Below are 15,970 nucleotides of genomic sequence, written 5' to 3' on the forward strand. Positions count from 1 at the left end.
TTTTCCGTATGAGTCTTTCTGTCAACCTTCAAATATGCCGCCAAGTCAGTAAAAATGTAACCTCCTTGAAGCTTTTCTTAATTCATTCAGTTAGATGTGGAAGCCTTTTACATTTCAATAACATGCCATGTTTAGCATCATTGAGACAATTTTGCTTTATAACTGTTTGAGAAAAGTGATATTATTTTGGAGAAATTTCCATGAGAATTATGAGGAGAGGATACATTTTGAGCATTTGGTTACTGATGAAAAATGAATACTTAAACTGTAAGCAAATTAAAAGTATTCTGTGGGGAGAACAGGTTAAATATTTACAGCCATAATACAATGTGAGGTAGGTAGAAAGATCAAATGAGAAACATATGTTTTTGTTTGGGTTTCCACTTCTTACTTTGACCTACATCACAGTATCTCATTTATTTTGCAGGTTCTTCCAGCTAACGGGAAAAATATAAGTACTTGCATATTTCTGAATATACAATATGTACATATTGCTTTAAAAAATTTAACAGGAGGGGGGCGCCTGGGTGGCGCAGTTGGTTAAGCGTCCGACTTCAGCCAGGTCACGATCTCGCGGTCCGTGAGTTCGAGCCCCGCGTTGGGCTCTGGGCTGATGGCTCGGAGCCTGGAGCCTGTTTCCGATTCTGTGTCTCCCTCTCTCTCTGCCCCTTCCCCCGTTCATGCTTTGTCTCTCTCTGTCCCAAAAATAAATAAACGTTGAAAAAAAAAAAAAAAATTTAACAGGAGGGGTGCCTGGGAGGCTCAGCATCAGACTTCAGCTCAGACCATGATCTCACCATTTGTGAGTTCGAGCCCCGTGTCGGGCTCTGTGCTGACAGCTCAGAGCCTGGAGCCTGCTTTGAATTCTGTGTCTCCCTATCTCTCTGCCCCTTCCTCCCTCTCTCTCTCTCTCTCTCTCTCTCTCTCTCAGAAATAAAATAAAAACATAAAAAAATTAATAGGAACTACACTACCACTGGGTAGGTGGTCATTTTTAAAGTTTGCCCCCTAGATGAATCTTCAAGTTTCTTGTTTTCAATTGTTTAAAAAGTAAGAAATTGTTAGACAAATAGTCATTGGTTTACATTAAAACTGACTTCTCAGAAATGCTCATTCTTTTAACCAATTAATATGTGAAAACTAATTCCTTTCAGATATATGTTATAAAACCCAAAATAACAGTTTAAACTGAGATGGGAGGGTTGATTTATAATAAAATGATTTTGTTTTAAAAAGAAGATGCAAATTAATCCAGTTATTGCTTGCTTTAGACCTAATTTTGCCTCATCTTAATTTTTCATTCTTTTATTTAAATTTTGTGTTTACCTCTTCTGTCTTCAATATAAAGTAATACACCAGGAAAGAAAGTGGTGAAAATAAGTAAGAGAATATCATAAAAATAATTTGTAATAACATTAGTCAATACTTTTATATATCTAGCGCATCCAATTATCCTAGTTCTTTTTTCTCTGCATCCATTGTGCCAATTGACACTAGACACTTCAAACTAGACTCATACTTAGAGTCTGTGAAAACTTCGTACAGTGTTCATTAAAGAAGGATGTTAATACAACTGTCAAAACCACAGAAAGTTCAGAGCCATGTCGAGTAAGAAGTTGCTGCGGCTGAGGTTAAACAGGTTGTTGCCTGTTTTCTCCTCTATGGTTTTGATGGTTTCCTGGCTCACATTTAGGTCTTTCACCCGCTTTGGGTTTATTTTCGTGTATGGTGTGAGAGAGTGGTCCAGTTTCATTCTTCCGCATGTTACTGTCCAGTTCTCCCAGCACCATTTGCTAAAGAGACTGTCTTTTTTCCATTGGATACTCTTTCCTGCTTCGTCAAAGATTCGTTGGCCATACACTTGGGGGCCGAATTCTAGGTTCTGTATTCTATTCCATTGGTCTATGTGTCTGTTTTTGTGCCAGTACCATACTGTCTTGATGTTTACAGCTTTGTAGTAGAGCCTGAAGTCTGGGATTGTGATGCCTCCTGCTTTGGTTTTCCTGTTCAACATTACTTTGGCTATTCAGGGTCTTGTGTGGTTCCCTACAAATTAAAACATTGTTTGCTCTAGCGCTGAGAAGAATGCTGGTGCAATTTTGATTGGGATTGCCTTGAATGTGTAGATTGCTTTGGGTAGTATCGACATTTTAACAATATTTGTTTTTCCAGTCCATGAGCGTGGAATGTTTTTCCGCTTCTTTGTGTCTTCTTCAAGTTCTTTCGCAAGTTTTCTATAGTTTTCAGCATATAGATCTTTTACATCTTTGGTTAGGTTTATTACTAGGTATTTTATGGTTCTTGGTGCAATTGTAAATGGGGTTGATTTCTTGTTTTCTCTTTCTATTGTTTCATTATTGGTGTATAGAAATGCAACCAATTTCTGTACATTGATTTTATATCCTGTGACTTTACTGAATTCATGTATCAGTTCTAGCAGCTTTTTGGTGGAGTTTTTCGGGTTTTCCACGTAGAGTATCATGTCATCTGCAAAAAGTGAAAGTTTGACTTCTTCTTAGCCAATGTGGGTGCCTTTTATTTCATTTTGTTGTCTGATTGCTTAAGCTAGGACTTCCAACACTCTGTTAAATAACAGTGATGAGAGTTCCAAAAGCGAGGGAAATAAAAGCAAAAATGAACTATTGGGACCTCATCAAAATAAAAAGCTTCTGTACAGCAAAGGAAACAGTCAACAAAACTGAAAGGCAACTGATGGAATGGGAGAAGATATTTGCAAATGACATACTGGATAAAGGGCTAGTATCCAAAATCTATAAAGATGTTACCAAACTCAACACATGAAAAACAAATAATCCTGTGAAGAAACAGGCAGAAGACACAAACAGACACTTTTCCAAAGAAGACATCCAGATGGCCAACAGACACATGAAAAGATGCTCAACATCACTCATTATCAGGGAAATATAAATCAAAACCACACTGAGATACCACCTCACACAGGTCAGAGTGGCTAAAATTAACAACTCAGGAAACAACAGATGTGGGTGAGGATGTGGAGAAATGGGAACTCTCTTGCACTTGTTGGTGGGAATGAAAACTGGTGCAGCCTCTCTGGAAAACAGTGTGGAGGTTCCTCAAAAAATTAAAAGCAGAATACCCTACGACCCAGCAATAGCACTACTAGGAATTTATCCAAAGGATACAGGAGTGCTGATTCATAGGGGCAAATGTACCACAATGTTTATAGCAGCACTATCAACAATAACCAAATTATGGAAATAGCCCAAATGTCCATCAACTGATGAATGGATAAAGAAGATGTAGTTTATATATACAGTGGAATACTACTCGGCAATGAAAACGAATGAAATCTGGCCATTTGCAACAACATGGATGGAACTGGAGGGTATTATGCTAAGTGAAATAAGTCAGTCAAGGAAAGAGAGATCTATGTGTACACTCATGTGGAATTTGAGAAACTTAACAAGAGATCATAGGGGAAGGGAAAGGGAAAAAATAGTTTCAAACAGAGAGGGAGGCAAACCATAAGAGACTCTTAAATACACAGAACAAACTAAGGATTTATGGGGGGGTGGGGATCAGGGGAAAGTGGGTGATGGGCATTGAGGAGGGCACTTATTGGGATGAGCACTGTATATTGTTGTATGTAAGCAATGAATCATGGATTCTACTCCTGAAGCCAAGAGTACACTGTATACATTGAATGTTAGCTAACTTGACAATAAATTATATTAAAAAAACACACACACAGAAAGTTGTCCTCTCTCTTTTCTTACAGCTTCTTAAGTTATGAAGGTAAAACAAAATGTAATTAGAATAATCCACTAGGATCTTTATTTGCCACCTACCATTCTCTGAATGCCTGCTGATCAAAGTTTTTAACTGCAGATTTTCCTTGATAGACTGGAATGAGGAAAGTTTCCGTCTACTGTCAGTGCTCCAGCTGCCACAGGGGGATAAATATAGAACTGATCAAATTAAAATTTGGCAATATGGAAGTAAAAAAATGTATCTGATCTGTCCCAAAGAGTTGTTATTTGCATGGAAATAAAATCATCAGTTCATTTGAATTCACTGAATTCATTGAATCACATTCAATATATCGCACATTGGATTCATTGAACCACATTCAATATATCACACAAAAAGGAAATATTGTGTTTGAGGGCATGGAGTGGACACGGAGTTGAAGATGTGCAGTAGACAATGGTCTAGCCTAGAAATAGAAACTTGAGAGTCAGCAACATACAGTTTGTAGTTACAAGAGAATTCAGGAATGGTTTATAGAGTGCAACAAGAAGAGGGCCAAGGACATTGAAATGCTAACATTTAAGTAACGGTGGAGAAAGAATAGTTTATAAAGGACGTAACAGGAAGTAACTAGAACGAACGGTAGGAGAGAAACCAAAAGAAAGCTATAGCAACAAAACAAAGAGAAAAAAGAGTTTGAAGGAGGAAAGTATTAGATAAGACCAACAAATTAAGAAGTATTCATTAATTTGGGAATGAAAGAGGAAAGTATTAAATAAGACCAAAAAAAAGTATTCATTGATTTGGCAGTAAATAGTTAATGGGTGAACTTGGTAAAAGCAGTTTTGAGAGGGTGGAAGCTAGATAAGACCAGTTTGATGTGTGAATGACAATATGATTATGATGAATAAGAACATTTCTTTCCAGAAAATAGTTTGGGAAGGAAAGAAAAAGGAAAGAGTAGTGGTTAGAGGGTATCATCTAGGTTCAACAGAAGGCTTTTTAGAAATCTAGACTTAGGAGCTGGTTTTGACATATGAATAGGATTTAAATAGGCAGACTGTAGATTGCATTCAGGACAAAAGTTTACGTAGCTAGAAAACCATAAGATGCTTTAAGGGGCAGCAAGAGAACCGATTTAGCTCACTGTGGAAGTACTTTATGTTTCTTGAATCTACTAATTTTTCTTCTGTTTTTGTCTTCACAGAAAAGGGAGATACTTCTCTAAAGACTGCCCTTTTAGCACTGAAGAGCATTAAGCGTTTTCGAGATTTTAGAGGTGAGAATAATTAGGAAGTTTTGAACACAGTTAGAATATAGGAAACTTTTAGCTAGTTGTTGAAAAGTGATGGACTACTTACATCAACATATAACTAATATGCTACAAGATTAAATGAATGGTATACGCTCAGTATTTTGGGTATTCAGATGAAGGTGAGCTTCCTGTGTTCATGTAAGTCTAGTTTGAAACATTGCAAGTTTGTAATTGAAGCAAATAATATATCTTCTAACAAGGTTGCCAAAAATACATGACCCTAAAAATATTTTAATAAATTTAAGGGTTTTGATTAGGTAATACATTCACACAGATCATAAATAAAAAAGTATTGGGGTGCCTGGGTGGCTCAGTCGGTTAAGCGTCCGACTTTGGCTCAGGTCATGATCTCACAATTCATGGGTTCAAGCCCAGCATCAGGCTCTGTGCTGACAGCTCAGAGCCTGGAGCCTGCTTTGGATTCTGTGTCTCCCTCTCTCTCTGCCCCTCCCCTGCTCATGCTCTGTCTCTCTCCGTCTCAAAAATAAAAATAAAACATTAAAAAAATTTTTTTAAGTAAAAATAAGTAAAAAAGTATTTAAAGATACACAATGCGGGGCGCCTGGGTGGCCCGGTCGGTTAAGCGTCCGACTTTGGCTCAGGTCACGATCTCGCGGTCCGTGAGTTCGAGCCCCGCGTTGGGCTCTGTGCTGACAGCTCAGAGCCTGGAGCCTGTTTCAGATTCTGTGTCTCCCTCTCTCTGTGACCCTCCCCCGTTCATGCTCTGTCTCTCTCTGTCTCAAAAATAAATAAGCGTTAAAAAAAAAAAAAAAAAAGATACACAATGAAAATCTTCTTGCCTGGTCTATTCAGTTCCTATTCCTTTTCCCCAGTAACTAACTAATAAGTAACTAGTTTCTTTTTTTTTTTAATTTTTTGTTAATGTTTTATTTATTTTTGAGGCAGGAAGTACTTAGATCATTCAAGAAAATATGAATATATGTATGTATATATATGTATGAATATATATATATATGATATATATATATCCCTCCCTCACTTTTTACGTGAGAGCATGATATGTACATTGTTCTGTATCCTTGATTTTTTAATACAGTAATATATTTTGGATATTTGTTCCTATCAGAATATAAAGGCCTTTCTCATTCCCTTTTATAGTTGCATAGAGAACATGTGAATTCTCATTCTGATGGAAATTTATTCTTTTAATTTATTTTTAAAAAATTTTTTTGTTTATTTATTTTGGAAAGAGAGAGAGGCAGAGTGTGAGCAGGGGAGGGGCAGAGAGAGAGAGGGAGACCCAGAATCCGAAGCAGGCTCCAGGCTCTGAGCTGGCAGCACAGAGCCCGACATGGGGCTTGAACTCACGAACCGTGAGATCATGACCTGAACCAAAGTCAGACGCTCAACTGACTGTGCCACCCAGACACCCTTTGGAACTTCATATATTTAACTTATTGGGATCAGTGATCCTTCCAACTTGAATCTTTGTCTTTTCGATTGTGGTACCAAGAAACATTTTGCAGCGTCACATGATGGATGCCCTGTGTGAATTATCTAACTTTTGAGTATAATTTTGAAAATATCTAACTCACTTTAAAAATGAGTTAATTGAATTGCACCAAGAAGCATAAAATACCTAGGAATAAATCTTTTTTTTTTTTAATTTATTTTTTTAATATATGAAATTTACTGTCAAATTGGTTTCCATACAACACCCAGTGCTCATCCCAAAAGGTGCCCTCCTCAATACCCATCACCCACCCTGCCCTCCCTCCCACCCCCCATCAACCCTCAGTTTGTTCTCAGTTTTTAACAGTCTCTTATGCTTTGGCTCTCTCCCACTCTTTTTTTTTTCCTTCCCCTCCCCCATGGGTTTCTGTTACGTTTCTCAGGATCCACATAAGAGTGAAACCATATGGTATCTGTCTTTCTCTGTATGGCTTCTTTCACTTAGCATCACACTCTCCAGTTCCATCCACGTTGCTACAAAAGGCCATATTTCATTTTTCCTCATTGTCACGTAGTATTCCATTGTGTATATAAACCACAATTTCTTTCTCCATTCATCAGTTGATGGACATTTAGGCTCTTTCCATAATTTGGCTATTGTTGAGAGTGCTGCTATCAACATTGGGGTACAAGTGCCCCTATGCATCATACCTAGGAATAAATCTAACCAAAGATGTAAAAGATCTGTATGCTGAAAACTATAGAAAGCTTATGAAGGTAATTGAAGAAGATATAAAGAAATGGAAAGACATTCCCTGCTCATGGATTGGAAGAATAAATATTGTCAAAATGTCAATACTACCCAAAGCTATCTACACATCCAATGCAATCCCAATCAAAATTGCACCAGCATTCTTCTCGAAACTAGAACAAGCAGTTCTAACATTCATATGGAACCACAAAAGGCCCTGAATAGCCAAAGTAATTTTGAAGAAGACCAAAGCAGGAGGCATCACAATCCCAGACTTTAACCTCTACTACAAAGCTGTAATCATCAAGACAGCATGGTATTGGCGCAAAGACAGACACATAGACCAATGGAATAGAATAGAAACCCCAGAAGCTAGACCCACAAACGTATGGCCAACTGATCTTTGACAAAGCAGGAAAGAACATCCAATGGAAAAAAGACAGTCTCTTTAACAAATGGTGCTGGGAGAACTGGACGGAAACATGTAGAAGAATGAAACAAGACCACTTTCTCACACCATTCACAAAAATAAACTCAAAATGGATAAAGGACCTGAATGTGAGACAGGAAACCATCAAAACCCTAGAGGAGAAAGCAGAAAAAGACCTCTCTGACCTCAGCCGTAGCAATCTCTTACTCGACACATCCCCAACGGCAAGGGAATTAAAAGCAAAAATGAACTACTGGGACCTTATGAAGATAAAAAGCTTCTGCACAGCACAGGAAACAACCAACAAAACTAAAAGGCAACCAACGGAATGGGAAAAGATATTTGCAAATGACATATTGGACAAAGGGCTAGTATCCAAAATCTATAAAGAGCTCACCAAACTCCACATCCGAAAAACAAGTAACCCAGTGAAGAAATGGGCAGAAAACATGAATAGACACTTCTCTAAAGAAGACATCCAGATGGCCAACAAGCACATGAAAAGATGCTCAACGTCGCTCCTTATCAGGGAATACAAATCAAAACCACACTCAGATATAACTTCATGCCAGTCAGAGTGGCCAAAATGAACAAATCAGGAGACTATAGATGCTGGAGAGGATGTGGAGAAACGGGAACCCTCTTGCACTGTTGGTGGGAATGCAAATTGGTGCAGCCACTCTGGAAAGCAGTGTGGAGGTTCCTCAGAAAATTAAAAATAGACCTACCCTATGACCCAGCATTAGCACTGCTAGGAATTTACCCAAGGGATACGGGAGTACTGATGCATAGGGGCACTTGTACCCCAATGTTTGTAGCAGCACTCTCAACAATAGCCAAATTATGGAAAGAGCCTAAATGTCCATCAACTGATGAATGGAGAAAGAAATTGTGGTTTATATACACAATGGAATACTACGTGACAATGAGAAAGAACGAAATATGGCCCTTTGTAGCAACGTGGATGGAACTGGAGAGTGTGATGCTAAGTGAAATAAGCCATACAGAGAAAGACAGATACCATATGTTTTCATTCTTATGTGGATCCTGAGAAACGTAACAGAAACCCATGGGGGAGGGGAAGGAAAAAAAAAAAAAAAAAAAGAGGTTAGAGTGGGAGAGAGCCAAAGCATAAGAGACTCTTAAAAACTGAGAACAAACTGAGGGTTGATGCGGGGTGGGAGGGAGAGGAGGGTGGGTGATGGGTATTGAGGAGGGCACCTTTTGGGATGAGCACTGGGTGTTGTATGGAAACCAATTTGACAAAAAATCATATATTGAAAAAAAAAAAGAGTTAATTGCCTAATGTTTTATGAACTTACCAAAACTCTTCTTTAACTCTTATTTTCAGTATTAAAAGTATCTTAGGGTCAAAAGTACATAGTTTTATTTCATAGTCTCTAAAGGTATACTTTATTTTCTTTGGTTTCAAATAATATCATTAATGGTTGGCAAATAATATTTTTGCATAGTGTTTGATGTTTTACCAAGCACTTTCACATAATTTATTTTTTAATAATTATTCTTTTTTTAAAAATATATATTTATATTGAGAGGGACAGAGACTATGAGCAGAGGAGGGACAGAGAGAGGGACACAGAATCCGAAGCAGTCTCCAGGCTCTGAGCTATCAGCACAGAGCCTGATGCAGAGCTTGAAATCACAAATTCACAAATCGTCGTGAGATCATAACCTCAGCCGAGGTTGGACGCTTAACCGACTGAGCCACCCAGACGCCCCTCACATAATTTATTTTTTAACTATTCTTTATGACTATCCTGTTAAGTAGAAATCTTACAATAAAGAAAGAGAAAAGTAAAGTTCGAGGAAATTGTACCTTACCTAAGACCCCACAGCAAGTGTTGGACTCCATGTGCAGCTATTTTTTTTTACTGTATTATAGGTTAATGGTTCGGTTTCAAAATTCATTTAATGCTATAACTTACAGATTAGTATTATCATGATCAGCACACATATATTGAACACAAAAATATGCATAAAGTAGGCCGTGAGAAATCTTAAAATCTAGATGAAAAGATAGGTCATTTACATAAAAATATAACTAGTATTCTGTAAGGGCAAATTAGTGATGCATATTATTTTAAGAGTTTAGGTGAAGATTAGATTCCTATGAAAAAAATGGAGGAACTGTGAAGGAAGGGTAGCATCTTGCTTGATAGGTAGAGGGAAAACCAGAAAACATTGACACCTAGAGATTTAAAAGGGAAGAAAAGATCAGAGGCGTAAGTAGGATTTGAAAGATAAGGAATGAGAGATAGTTGGTAGGTCTACATTGGAGGAGATATTAAATGTTTTGCTCAAAACAGGTCTCACTATAGTCTTTGGGCAAGAGAGTGTCAGGTACTAAGCTGTCTCTAAAAATTGATTTAACAGTGGATTGGACTAAGGAGCCACTAGAAGCAGGAAGATCGTTTATTTAATCCATTCAGTCAGCAAATGAGTGACACTATGCCGGTAACCAAGATAGGTAAATACTGGTCTCTGACCCCAGAGAATTCACTGAAGAAAGACAGATGAGCAAATAAATAACTACAAATTGTGCTAAATGTTAAGGAGAAAATGTACAAGGAGGAGGTAGAGCGTTAAGGTGCAGGGACTTAATTTAAATAGGATGGCCAGGGAAGCATGTTCTGACATGTGACATTTAGGCTGAAACCTACAGGATTAGAAGGAATCAGCTGCTGGAAGAGTTGGCAGAAGCGTCTTTCAGACAAGAGGAAGAAGCTGTGAATGGTTCTAGGGTAGGAAATAACACATATGTTTAAGAAACTGAAAGGCCTTTCTGGCTGAAGTCTAGTGAAAGCATAAGAGACTGTTAAAAACTGAGAACAAACTGAGGGTTGATGGGGGGTGGGAGGGAGGGGAGGGTGGGTGATGGGTATTGAGGAGGGCACCTTTTGGGATGAGCACTGGGTGTTGTATGCAAACCAATTTGACAATAAATTTCATATATTGAAAAAAAAATGTAAGGAATTTGAATCAAATTCAAAATATAATGGAAACCAATGAAGTGTTTTTATTTTATTTTTTTTTAATGTTTATTTTTGAGAGAGAGAGAGTGAGAAGGGGAGGGGCAGAGAGAGAGGAAGGCACAATCTGAACAGGCTCCAGGCTCTGAGCTGTCAGTACAGAGGCCAATGTGGGGCTCGAACTCGCGGACCACGAGATTATAACCTGAACCGAAGTCAGAGGCTTAACTGACTGAGCCACCCAGATGCCCCCAATGAAATGATTTTAAACAACAGAGTGATATGATCAATTTAGTCACTCCCATTGCAGTGTGGAGATTGGATTGAGAGAGGGAAAGTATTTAATGGTATTTAGAAAAATTTGGAAATAATACAGGCCTGGGGAGGTGAGGACCTGAATAGGGTCCTCAGTATGGACTAGTAAGGAAAAATGAATGAAAGAGATATGCTAAAAGGGGAAAAAACTGTGGTGTCTGGGTTTAGAGAGAAACAAATGAAAACAGAACCATGGGTTCCAACTTAGGTTAATGAAGGAATGAATCTAGTTGAAAGTATATTTATTTCAAGTTAGTAGCAATGATGGTACCTCAGAGACTATCCAGAGAAATAGGCACATGAGAAAAGCTGGAGATGCAATTTGGCCATGTAATTGCCTCATGGAGGTAACAGCTGGATAACAATCAGGAGAAATAAATCTCAGAGATGATATAGAGAAGAAAAAGCAATGACCAAGACCTTCTAGCCTAGATTCTTAATCTGTTTAGTCAATTTCATTACTTTGATTGTTTTATCAATCTTTGAGTTAATGCTAATCCCCTTAAGGTAAAATGAGAAAGATTGTGGTAGGTAAAATGTGAAAGATTTTACCATTTTATGGATAGATGTCGCATATCATACATAAGTCACTTCTCTTTAATTGATAAATGTAATATAATTCCTGAAGAGATGTTTTTGTGGGAAGGTGTTGGAGGAAATGATTGACAGCATGATCTTAAAGTTCTTCCAGAAGAATAAGAAGAGAATAAGGAGAAATAGGAGTTGGAAAGGATGTGGTGAAATGAATGGCTTTTTTTTTTTTTTTTTCACTACCTACGTATTTGTGTAAATTGGGCCAATTCTTCTGAAAGAAAATTCTAAGAGGGTTCATTATTAAGATTCCACTGAATTTTGGTTTAGGAAGATAGGATGCAGTGGAATACTATGTGGTCATTTAAAAATAATACTCCTAGAATAATATGCTGACAAGGGAAAATGTTGAAAATACATTGCTAAATGAAACGAAACTTGATATTAAAGAGTATTAAGACCAAACACCGTTAAAATGTAAATCATTAAGCACGTGGCACGGCGTGTACTAATTCTGTAATTGGAAGGAAGGAAGCTAATTAAGACGTGAGAGCAGGTAGTCAGCTACCCAAATTGTACAGAGGACAGTGAAGGCTAAGATTATTAGATCTGACAAAGAAGGGGATTGAGAGGTTATTTGCTGTTCTTTGTAATAGCAGAAGCATTGTGCTCTGCATCAGAATGTTTGACCTGTAGTCTAATGTTTTCTTCCTCATGATCTTGGACAAATCACTTCATCTAAATATAAAATACAGGTATATGTGCTGAACTATAGATAATAGTACATGTCCTATATATTTCATAAGATTTTTTTGTGGCTGTCAAAAGAACTAATATAGAAGTACCCCATAAGTTATAAAAAGTGTCAAATGTAAAGTAGTATTGTTCCAAGAGAGCTATGGGAGCTTAAAATAGGGATTGGGTGATGAAATAGGGGCAAGAAATACTAAATTACTCATTTGAGAAGCTCAGTAATACAGAATGGAGGGAAGTAGAATAGTAGGTAGGCATGACAATAGGATAGAGGAATGGAAACATTAAGGGAGCAGAGGAGAAAATACATTAAATAGTCAATAATCAAGTAACAATTAGTGAGTCTATTTGGTATGCATAGTAGAGATCGTAGAAGTATTATAGCACAAGGGTCTTGTGCTCACAAGGGAGATTATGGTGAGATTAGAGAAAAAAAGACATTTAGAAGATTGTATACTAGATCATGTGGCACCAGCCATAAGAGCTACAAGAATTTAAGTATAATGAGAAGAATACATCTTATATATACTGATATTATGCCATTATTATATATAATGGTATATCAGAACGAACTATGATAATCTGGGGAAGCCTAAAGGAGCAGATAGAGCTTGAACTGGTTGCTGGACTGGGGAGAGAATTTAGATGTATATTCTAGATGAGGAGACTAGCCTGCCCAAACAAAACATGTGAGAATGACTTAGATGTCTATGAGGAATAAAGTAGAAAGATGTGGGATAGATTTGGGAATGCACAAAATCTGAATGATAAAATACCTACTTTATAACATTGCAAATTATAATATGGCTGAGTTTGTCTTTCCCCAAATACATAATGGAATTACTAACTACCTTATAGCTATCATATTTTTAGGTGTCTATTTCTAGGCAGAAAAGTTTTACCTGAATACAAAGGCAGTGTCAGCAAATTTTGTACCTAGGAAGTACAGTCATCACAGTCAGAAGTTATAAATCCATATTCCAAAGTGCTAAATTCAGATTGATTATATACTATTAGAGAATAAATACGGGTTTTTCCTAGACAGAATACATAACTACTTAAAGTGATAGGAAGGATAGTTAACCTCTAAAAAAAAAGCTCTGTAGGATCTTTCACAGCATCAGAAATTACTATCATTAAGACATTCTCTTGTATTACCTATCTTAGGCCACTATTAAAGTATTGTTATTAAATAAGAAGGAAACTGACATGGAGGGGGAAGCAAAGCTCTCTCTTCTGTTAACAATTATTATTGTTAAATTATTAAAAAATTATTAAAAAATATTAAAATTTTTTAAATCAATTATTTAAAAAATTATTTAAAAAATAACAATTCTAGGTTGATGGGGGGTGGGAGGGAGGGGAGGGTGGGTGATGGGTATTGAAGAGGGCATCTTTTGGGATGAGCACTGGGTGTTGTATGGAAACCAATTTGACAATAAATTTCATATATTAAAAACAATAACAATTCTATCAGCAGATTAATTAGCTGTTACTTGTGTATACCAAGGTTCTCAGATCTAAGTACAAGAGAATCAGTATAAGACAAATTAAGTTTAATAAAGGAACGGGAAAGAGGTAGATTTGAGGTGGCAGTGACTAGGGGCAGCAGAGAGATCCCTGGACACATACCGAAAGGATGTAAGAAACTTGAGAGGCAAAGATAGATGGACAGAAGGAGACAGATAGCAAGGCTTAATTTCTACTACGAGTTTGCCCTATAAGTGATCTATTTTGTAGGTATAAAATGAGAGTTAGATGTGTATGTACCTCAAGAGAATATTTAAGGTGAATGCTTAAAAAAATGCTAGGTATCTATATTAGTTTTTTGAATCATAGTTTAAGCTAATTGTTTAGAATTTGCATCTAAACTGAAAGTATTTTCTCTTGATAGAGGTTAATGAACTTGCAAAGGCCTTAAACAAAGTCACCAATGAAAAAGTTGTTGTTGATGATATAAAACCTATACTGAAAGGCTTGGGGATTTATTTGCCAGAGGAAGAATTGCAGGAGATGCTTACATCCATTTCTCTTGATAGTAAGTATTTCTTTTCTGAGTCATTTATTACATATCACACTTGTGTTTACTTTCACTCATAAACCCACAGAGCTGATTGATTAGGAATCAAATGCAGTGAGTTCAACAACATTAGATTTTCCCTATTAGGCTTGGGTGAGAATTTGCTTTGGATTATTCTCATATTGAATTATCCTAGGGATGTTGGATATCCTAGGGATGTTGAATTATCCTAGGGATCCTGTCTTCATCCCATTGCTTTGCCTCCTGAGGTTTGAATCATACGTTTTTATTGGACAGGAGCTGTGCAGCTCTCTCAAGCCCCTGAAATGCAGGGCCAAGCCTTAGTGTGGTGACACACACTTACCAGTTTGGTTTCCCCACAGTCCTCAAAGGGCTACAGTGGTGTTTTTGGAATCCTGCCAGTGGGAGGTTTAACTTACATGCAAAGCAAAGGGGTACTTTTCTTCTTCTTCAGTTCCAAATACATGGCCAATAAAAAACAAAAGATGCACACTTCCTTTACTAATATATCTTTGCTTATAAGTATATATATAGTCTCCATTAGGTATTTCGGTTGGGGTTTGGTTTATGGTACTTGTAGGGAATATCTTCTTCCTTCGTAACATAGATAGTGGTAGTAGGACTTGTAATGCTGAAAAATTCAGAGAATGTCACATACCAAAAAACACTGGTCCCAAGTGGTTAAAATATATGTAAAATTCATAAAACACTCATTGGCTCTACAACAAAAAAGACTGCAAGAGTTATCATAATCATGTTCCTTTTTATAGTCTGAGGTGTGTTTAGCAGAATCAGAGTTAGAAAACAGGACTAACTTGGTTCTGAAGATTTGGTAAGCATGCATATCTTTTGAGCTCATCCCTTTGTATCTTTGGGTTAAAGACCATTCATTTCTTGATGTTTCATTTTCAGATGAGGGGAAAGTGAACTTAAAAGATTTCCTGACTCAGTTAATGAAAATGCCATATTTTACAAAAGTTCAAAGTAAGTGAGAATTTTTTAACAATAAAAATTTTGAGTGGAAACCTTTAGTTTTGATTATATGCATTTGTGCAGTTTTCTAATGCTGAAGCACATCATGTATATAACAAATGTACTCTGGATGATGAATCAGTAAGGGATCCTAGTCCTGACCTTTTCTTGACTTAAATTTTATGAACTTATAGTATTTTTCCATCACTCAAAAGGGATTAACTAAGTGTTAATAGCTGAATGAATAAGGAAACCATAAAAAGGATGAGATCATGCCATTGGAGACAACATAGATGGACCTAGAGGGTATTATGCTAAGTGGAATAAATCAGACAGAGAAAGATGAATGCCATATGATTCAAATTATAAGTGGAATCTAAAAAAAGCCAAACAGGGGCACCTAGCTGGCTTAGTTGGTGGAGCATGTGACTCTTGATCTCAAGCTTTTAAGTTCAAGACCCAAATTGGGGGGGCGCCTGGGTGGCTCAGTCGGTTAAGCGTCCGACTTCGGCTCAGGTCATGATCTCACGGTCCGTGGGTTCGAGCCCCGCGTCGGGCTCTGTGCTGACAGCTCAGAGCCTGGAGCCTGTTTCAGATTCTGTGTCTCCCTCTTTCTCTGACCCTCCCCTGTTCATGCTCTCTCTCTGTCTCAAAAATAAATAAATGTTAAAAAAAAAAAAAAAAAAGACCCAAATTGGGTGTAGAGTTCACTTAAAAATACAAAGAA

This window comes from Panthera onca (assembly GCF_046562875.1).
Source record: "Panthera onca isolate mPanOnc1 chromosome E1 unlocalized genomic scaffold, mPanOnc1 haplotype 2 h2.Chr16_ul_3, whole genome shotgun sequence".
Classification (NCBI taxonomy): Eukaryota; Metazoa; Chordata; class Mammalia; order Carnivora; family Felidae; genus Panthera; species Panthera onca.